Genomic DNA, 9,442 nt, shown 5'->3' with positions numbered 1-9,442 from the left:
CTACTTTTATTTTTAATTAATTATTTTTATTGAGATATGTTTGACATATAACTTTGTATAAATTAAAAAAAAAATTAAATTTAACTATAGTTGATTTACAATATTGTGTTAGTTTCAGGTGTACAGCTTCAGATTCTTTTCATTATAGGTTATTACAAGATACTGAATATAGTTCCCTGTGCTATACAGTAAATAACATTGTATAAATTTAAGGTATACTGCATGTTGAATTGATACATTTATATGTTGTAAGAGGATTGCCCTTGTAGGGATAATTAGCATCTACACATATTTATTACTTCTTTTTAGTGGTTGGAATAACTAAGATCTAATCTAGAAAGTTTGGTGATTATAATGCAATATCGTCATCTATGTTCCCTATACTGTGCATTAGATCTCTTTTACTACTCATTGCATCCCCCTTAAGCATCTGTCCTATTGCCCTTCACATTCCCTGATAACTACATTTAATACCAGAGATTTATCTTTAGATAGGAGATACTAGAATATGGTTTTATGTCGGTGTAAATAACCCAATAGAGAAAGATTTTTTTTTTATTATTCCAGTAACCCAATTTAAAAAAAAAATATGTATTTAATTTTTGGCCACACCACGCAGCATGCAGGATCTTAGCTCCCTGACCAGGGATCGAACCCATGCCCCCTGACCCTTAGGAGCACGGAGTCTTAACCACTGGACCCCCAGGGAAGTCCCAAGAAGGATAACTGATAATGCAGAAGAGAAGAGAAAACTGCAAAGTCCTTGAGAAAGTGAGAGCAGTTGGTCTCTGGTAAAAGAGAATGATATAGATGCTTTTAGGCTGGTTACTGCGGTGACTGACAATGACGTAATAATAACCATGGTTGACATTTACTGAGCACATACTATGAGCCAGGTACTGTTCAAATGCTTAATGCTTATTACTTTATTTAGTTCTCTCAAAAAGTATGAGGCAAGCTGAGCACAGAGAGTGGGGCAGGGAGGATTAGGGGGATAGGGAGAAGGTGCAAAAAGCCGTTTGGGACAATGGGAAGGGACGAAATCAGGGTAGTTAGGTGGAACAGCTGAGCAGGAGTGAGGGTATATTTGAGATTCATGTCCATGACCTTAAAGTGTGACCCAAAAAAAAAAAAAGTGTGACCAGTTAGCACAGGTGTGTGCTTTTCTCCAGCAATATTCCCTTGCTCGGGGAAACAGAGAGACACACAGATACACACACACACACACACACTCACATAGCATAGGTTGGATAGATAGTTGGGCTACTCAAGGTGGGGCCATTGCTGGATCATTAACAAGAGCAGCCAGGAATTTAAGGCTGTTTGTGAGGGAGGGCTTAGAATCATGGAACCTAAGCTGGATCAGGGCAAAAATAGTGACTCAAGGAAAGTGATTGATCGATTTAGGATCAATGGATTCTTTTTTCTTTTTTTTTTTTTTTTTTGTGGTACGCGGGCCTCTCACTGTTGTGGCCTCTCCCGTTGCGGAGCATAGGCTCCGGACACGCAGGCTTAGCGGCCATGGCTCACGCGCCCAGCCGCTCTGCGGCATATGGGATCTTCCCGGACCGGGGCATGAACCCGTGTCGCCTGCATCGGCAGGCGGACTCTCAACCACTGCGCCACCAGGGAAGTCCGGATCAACGGATTCGAAGTCCTGAAAGAGTAAAACACTTGCTGGAGTCTGAGTGTGAGTATTAGGGTTGTGAGTTGGAAAGAGGAGTGGTCATAGATTTGGGTACTTAGTTGAGTTCCAGAGGTCCGCAGGTTATCAGTGACACAGAGGTCAAGGTTGATGCTGGTGGGTGGAGCATTGACTCCTGGGGGCACTGCCTGACTTCCCCTAGCTCCTGACACAGCCGAGTGACTCCTGATGTTCCTCTGAAACCCCTCAAAACCTTCACTCCTGTTCCTACCGCCTACAGGCCGTCTGTCCTGTTCCTCATTGTGGAGACCCCACTGACCCACCAGGTCTGGCAAAGAACACAGAAACAGAAAAATGCACTATTTTAAAAAGATACTGTTCTCCACCTGCCTGGCTCGGCTCACATATTATTTCAGTCCTAAGTCCTTCTGGGAGTCTCCCATCCCTACCTGTTGTGACCTTTTCCTTCTGGAAACAAGGAAACCCTCTACTTTAGAATGATTTGCCCATGCCCCCAACCTGAGCACTTGTCTTTCATTAAACTGACTCATCTGGGCAAGTTGCCACTCAGTGATGATAAACAAAGATGTGTGATTCAAAAGAGTGGCTTTTTTAGAGTAGCATTTCTTAAATTACAACCCTTTGCAACCTCTTTTCACATTTTTGCCCTCTGTGTGTATCCATCTATAATCTCTATTTACTTAATACCTTTATTTAAATGACTACTTTCCTTCCTTCCTTCTTTCCTTTCTTTCTTATTGAAGTATAGTTGATTTACAAAGTTGTGTTAATTTCTTCTGTACAGAAAAATGATTCAGTTATACATATGTATACATTCTCTTTATTATATTCTTTTCCATTATGGTTTATCACAGGATATTGAACATAGTTCCCTGTGCTATACAGTAGGACCTTGTTGTTTATCCATCCTATAAATAGTTTGCATCTGCTAATCCCAAACTCCCACTCCATCCCTCCCCCACCCCCCTCCCCCTTGGCAACCACTAGTCTGTTCTCTATGTCTGTGAGTCTGTCTCTGTTTTGTAGATAGGTTCATTTGTGTCTAAATGACTACTTTTTAAACTTGAAAAAATCTCATTTTTAAAAGAACGTTTGTATAAATAACATAAATAACGTGAATATGTTCGTATATAAATATACACATATATGAAGCATCATTAACCTATTACCAAATATAATATTTTAAAAATATATGTATATAATGCTGATAGAACTGTGTTGACACACTAGTTCGATATAATAGGATGCTGAAGGCTCTGGGCCTGAGGTTGGCTCTCTGTCATAAGGACAGATTGACAAGAGCTAGAGAGACATTACAGCACACCAGCACCAACCTGAGACTTTCTCTCTGACATAAATAGAAAAACTAAAATGGAATTGATCCAACAGAAATGTGTAGGAAAGTTCCCCGAAAGATGTATGCTAGAATGCTCAAAGCCTCTTTTCCCAGTTTCCAAAAACCCTGAAACTACTCAAATGTTCATCAAGAGGAGGATAAGTCAAATGTTGTACATTCACAGCATAGGATACTACTCAGCCATGAGGATGAGCCACTCCAAGGCTGAAGGCAGCTGTATGGACGAACCTCACGAACATTCACCTGGGTGTCCCCAGTGCCTAGAATGGGCCTGGCACGTGGTGGGCTCTTAGCAGATATTTATTAAATGAATGGTCTCTTTATTCTCACACAACCTGAGATCAGAGGGACAGGTATCAGGATTTCTATTTACAGATGAGGACTCTGAGACGTAGAGAGGCCAAGTGATTTATTCAAGATCACACAGAGCACAGCTGCTGCATCAGGATTCCCTGCTAAGGCAGCCTGCTTGGTAAAATGTGTTAGCTCTCTAAACTTCCTCACTTACACAGCTGTTCCCTTAGTCTTTTAGCACAAATAACATATTTCAACTTCTTTTGCTGTTGTTAAATCATCTTCTGAGGCCTAATTTGGAGATGTTTATTTCCATTATGGGATATTTTGGACTGGGTTTTGAAAGGGAAAGGGACAGAAGACTGTGCTTTCAGAGAAAGGGGTTTAGGATAGGGGGGAAGCTTACTGGAGAGATTTATGTCGAGGAATTACAGCAAACTCTGTCATTCTGTCTGATAAGTGTGGCTAGAAACAGGAAAGGGAGAACAGGATATGGTGGTAGCACACGGGCTTAATGGAACATCAAGTGAACAGATGGGACTGAGCTGTCCTGGCAACTGTCAAAGGAAGAAGCTTGAGGAGCGATCCCTGCACAAAAGCAGGTGAACCAGGGCTGGAGACACGTGCTTCCTGTACGTTCAAAAAGGGCTCTTAGTGCAGTATCAAAAGCCCTCTCTTTAGAATCAATCCATATTTAGCTCAGAAGGAAGTAGGGGTCTGGGGGGCCGAGGGTGGATTAATTTATTGAGACTTGAATTTCACTTAAAGGTTGTTTTTTTTTTTTAATTTTAAATGAGCTTATTTATAAAACAGAAACGGACTCACAGACTTAGAAAACAAACTTATGGTTACCAAAGAGGAAAGGTGGAGGCAGGGGAGGGATAAATTAGGAGTTTGGGATTAACATACACACACAATATATAATAGATCAACAAGGACCTACTGTATAGCACAGGGAACTTTACTCAGTATTCTGTAATAACCTATATGGGAAGAGAAGCTGAAAAAGAATAGAAATATGTATATGTATAACTAAATCACTTTGTTGTCTACTTGAAACTAACACAACGTTATAGATCCACTATACTCCAATATAAAATAAAAATGAAAAAAAAGTCTGAAGTGACCAATTATATGTCCTTTTAAACTCCAAGAATGCTTACTGGGGAAAGAATCTTTTTGAAGGATCAGAGGACCCCCAAGTGACAGGGATGAAATAAAAAACAATGTTTGAGGGTAAACAGAGACACATGAGCCCAAAATAGGAAAAGGCAAATTCTTGATGAATACTTCTTTAGGGATGAAAAAAATGTTATTTGACTCTTTCAAGTAAGACTTGTTGAAGAGTGACAAATTGTTTTCTGCAAATAAAAACAACTTTGAGCTTTGATGATATACTTATTTTGAAAGAATGACATTTGCAAAAAAAACATGGGACAGATTCTGCCAGTGATCAGAGGGGGCACATTTATTAAAAGCTAATGGAGAAGCTGATCCTTCCGGAGATAAAAACTGAGTGAATGAGAACACAGATGATTTCTGCAGAGAATGTGAAAAATGTATTTGGAGTTTCCACTTTAGAAAGCATGGCATATTAGGTATTTGTCAAGGCTCCACTGTAGCAAAACAACCAGATGCTAGACTAATTACAAACTTGAACTGCATCCTTAAAGTGCAGTGCTGAGCTTGCTACATTATAAGGGAAATCCACAAGCCAGTTGTTCTTATATTGAAGTTTAAGTATGTGTAGTAGGGTGGGATAGAGTTGAGTAGTCAGAGGTGTGGTTTGCCAATTATTAAGCTATCGTCTCTTAGCTTCACATCTACCTTCTATATTCCATGTTGTGTTGGCTGGGCTGGGACTCGGCAAACCCCGCTTCTTCTTAGCCAGATGGCTCTCCAGGTTCTTTCTGCCAATTTGGGGCACTAAGCACAGACTAGGAGGCTGAAGTTGGAGAAGGGACTTGCTTCTCCTTGTTTGGTCACTCTTGTTAGCCTCCCCCCAGCAACGGTTCTTCGCTCCAGCAGTGGCAGCTGATTGCAGACACAGTTGGCTCCAATTTCCCATTTTTCCCCCACTCTAGGACAAGCCACCCTGTCTCGCCAACCCGGCCACACGCCTCAGGGGTCTGCTCATCACCACTGCTTGGTTTCTTCTTCAGTTTCCTACCAAACTCCATCTTCTCTTTCTGTTCCCCAAGCCAAGCAGTGATGGTGGTTGCTTTCTGAAGTTACTCTGTATCATGTCAGGATTACTCTTTTGGTCTTTAGTCCTCTAATAGCTACTGAAACCAATTGCCAATATTAAATTATTTATTAAAATAACTGATATAGTTTCTAATAGCTGACTGGACCATGATTGAAACGGGTCTGAAATGATTTCCTATAACGTAGTAGGAAGAATATGGCTCTCAACAGGCCTTCAATCCAGCACTGAGAGCTGCTCCTGAGAAAGAAATAAGGTGACCTGGAGTTAAAAATTCTTGTAAATTTGCTAATGATTGGACCCTAGGCAAACAACGAATGGTGTTTGCTAGTGGGAGAGTTGATACTTAGGAAGTGCTTTCAACAGGACGTACCTGGTCTGTCCAGGATTGCTTACAGCAACAATACAACAAAGAAAAAAACCCTTTGGAATCTATTGATGTATGGGGCTTGGCTCCTGGGAAAACATCATGCAGGCTGTGTAACCTTCTGAGTAGAGATGTTCAATGACTGAAAAGACTTTTTCCTATGTAAGAAGAGTAGCTGCAGGTATTTTTTTAGAGACTTCTTGTATTAATCTGGGCACATGTGCATCCTGATGAGAAAGGACCAGGGAAGTAAATTGGCTACCCCGGATCTCCATGCTTCATGGCACCAAGCAACTACTTATATCCTTGAAATTATGAGTAAAGATTTGTGCTGGCTATGGTCTCTGATGAGTCTGATTTGACAGTTGGTCCTTTATGGTATTACAGAGGCCACTTCTCATAATGCTACTGGGGCTTCATCAAAATACCGCAGTAAACAAGCAAGAGGAAGATGGGGGATGCAGATCTTAGAGGCTCCCAAAGATGAGAGTGGTGAAGGGCATCCCCAGGATGGTGCGAGGAGACTCAGGATGAGATGGCGGCCAGCCCAGACTGGAGGCGTGTGACTCAAACGACTAATAGGCTGAAACCTGTTTTCAGCCAGATCCTTCGGCCATGGAGCATCTTTTAAAATCTAGTGGTAACTTCGAGTTTGGCCTGAATTCTTTTTTTTTTTTTTTGGCCTGAATTCTTTAGTAGACTTGGCTTGCCTGGGTCATGCACTGATACACCTCTTGCTTTCTTCTCTATGCTCTAAATGTGAGAGGCAACACATCAAAACTTAGAGATATCTGTTTGATCTTGAGTCTTAAGACACAACAAGATCTAATTCCAAAGTGAAATTTATATTCAATTACATTAAAATTAACGAAAAAGTACCATAAAGAAAGTGGAAAGATAAACCATCAATTGTGTGTGTGTGTGTGTGTGTGTGTGTTGTGTGTTTGTTTGGAGGAGTGGTATTTGCAACACATTTACATGAAGGTTTATTATCCAATATATAAAGATATATATATTTATATCTTTATATTAAATATATAAAGAATTCCTACTAGTCAATAAGAAAAACACAAAGAACCAAATGGTAAAATGACATGAACAGGCATATCACAAAAGAAGAAATAAGGATGGAAAATAAACACATGAAAACATATTCAACCTCCTTATAACCAATGCAAATAAAGACCACAATGAGATATTTTACATCCACTAGATAGGCAAAATCAAGAAGTCCTATATTACCAAATGTCCAGTGAGGTAAACACACTGCTGGTAGGAGTACAACATGGTAAAAGCATTTGGGAAGAAATTTGGTTATCTTATGAACCTGAAAATATGCTTACTCTAGGAATTAGCAGTTGTACACTGAAGCAGAAAGCTGAGTGTGTCTTGGCATGGGAAATGGGGATATATATTAATCCCTCAGCCTTTGAAGTGGTTGAGTGGTCCTCTGGTTCACAGGCTAATGGTCGCCTCAGGCAGCAACCAGCCTGCTCCTTCGGCTTCCCTTAATGTGTCTATAAATGTCATCTTCTATATGTATGATGATAAGTTTGGGAGGCTCTGCCCATAAAATATCCATAGAATATTCATAGAAGCATTGTTTCACCTGGAAACAACCTAAAGACCAGTAACAGGCAAATGAACAGCTTAGTATATTGTGATGTATTCTTTTAACGGAATACTATACAGCAGCAAAAGTGTACTAACTGGAGGTATGCATGTTACCATAGAAGGTGTGCACATTACCATAGACGAATTTCAAAGCACAGTGTAGAAGAAAAAAGCAAGTCTCAAATGATCCTTAAAATATGATTCTATTTATGTAAAGTTCAAAAGTATTCAAAACTTAAAATATCGTTTAGGGATGTATATACATATACAGTAAAATGATAAACTTGTATTTAGAATGGTGGTAAACCTGGGGGCACGCAGGAAGCTTCCAAGGTGTGAGTATCGTTCTATGTTTCAATGTGTTGGGGGGCCCATAGCTGGTGTATTAAATAAAGAATGTACAGATTATAACCTGCTGAACAAGGAGGCACAAACCACCCTCAAGGGGTTGGCAGGTAGCTCTTCCGGTATCCGATCTCCCACTCTGGGGAAGTGAAGACCCCGGGGTCACTTTGATCAAATGTGCAGTTTCAGTACATTCATACAAAGGAAGTAAAGTCCCAAGATTTGTTGCTTACAGATCACAGATATGGAGGCGGGGTTGAGGGAAGTGCAGTGAGCTGGGGGAAGGGCAGTCCTCTGTCCCAGATCACAAAAGAGCAGGAGATGGAGAGTGGGGTACCAAGCACCTGTTACTTATAAGGTGTTTGGGGCAGAGGTCACTTATTTTTTGAGTACTCAACTCTAAGTGGTTATTTTAAAAGGTTCCCCAGGAAAAGCAAAGCGGGAACTTAGGGCAGGAATCCTCAACTCAGGTTCTTATGTAAATGTCCAGAATCTGGGTGGGAGCAGGGTTGTCAAATAGATGTTAAATTGTTGAGTTTGTGTGTGTGTATGTGGTGTGTGTTACGGGGAGGTAGTAGGGGTTCTAAGGTTTTGACAACCTTGGAAAATTCTGGGTTAAACAAAGTTAGCCAGATTTCTTAGAAATCCATGTGTGCTCGTGTGACTAATGAATTTCCAAGAAGGTCTGCAGTGTGAGGAAGCAGCCTTTGGAGCTATGTATGTGTTTTGTGTGGTTAGAGCTATGTAGATATTATCTGTGTGCTTCTCCTGGAAGTTTCTGGAAGGTTGACTTGGCAGTGAGAATGGGGCCTGTCATTGCCAGCCTGCTCCTCAGCTTTCAAAATGCTCTATTCTTTAGGTCCTAACCTTGCTTCAAGCTCCATTTTATACTTAAACAAAGACTCTCTTGTCCACCAGGAGTTCATCCTTTGGCCGGCTTCTCTCAGGAAGGTAACTTTCTTCCCCGCTGCTGTGTCCTATGGTGCAGTCCCAGGGCAGCACAGCTGTCTGCTGCATGTGTTGTCACCCCTGGGACTGGGGCTCACACTTGTGTCCCTGGTGTTGGGCTAGGAGCTCAACAAATGTGCATCCCAGCGCAGCAGTTTCAGCAGGAAGACACTGGCTATACAACCATTTCCTTCCCCTGAGAAAAGTGTCTCACTCAGTGTATCAGGAAACACTTCCTGTTCTTGATTTAATTACACAAGGATAGCTAAGCAGTAATTTTAGGAAATGTAAGGTGCTCTCGCACTCAGGATGAACAATAAATAAAAAACAGATGAAAATTAAATCATTGAGCTCGAATCATCCCCCCACCTCATCGCAAATCAGTTAGGTTTTCAGTTGTGGAGATGTTTGGGGATTCCTCCACTATATCATGGTCCTGCCGTGAGTGAGCCTGCTGTTGAGGTAGGAAGATCCATCCTCCCTCTGTTGGGGCTTTGCAGAAAGAACCTGGACCTGGGGTTAGAAGACAGGAGTTCAGTCCCAACTTGGCTCACTGTGAGATCACCAGACGGCCATTCCTAATGGCTGGCCTTGGCAAGCTGGAGTTAGTAGGTTCTAATCTTGAAGAAGTCTAGGTGATGAGGG

This window comes from Orcinus orca, chromosome 4, assembly GCF_937001465.1.
Source record: "Orcinus orca chromosome 4, mOrcOrc1.1, whole genome shotgun sequence".
In the NCBI taxonomy this organism is placed as follows: domain Eukaryota; kingdom Metazoa; phylum Chordata; class Mammalia; order Artiodactyla; family Delphinidae; genus Orcinus; species Orcinus orca.
Note: the sequence above shows the minus strand (reverse complement) of the source record.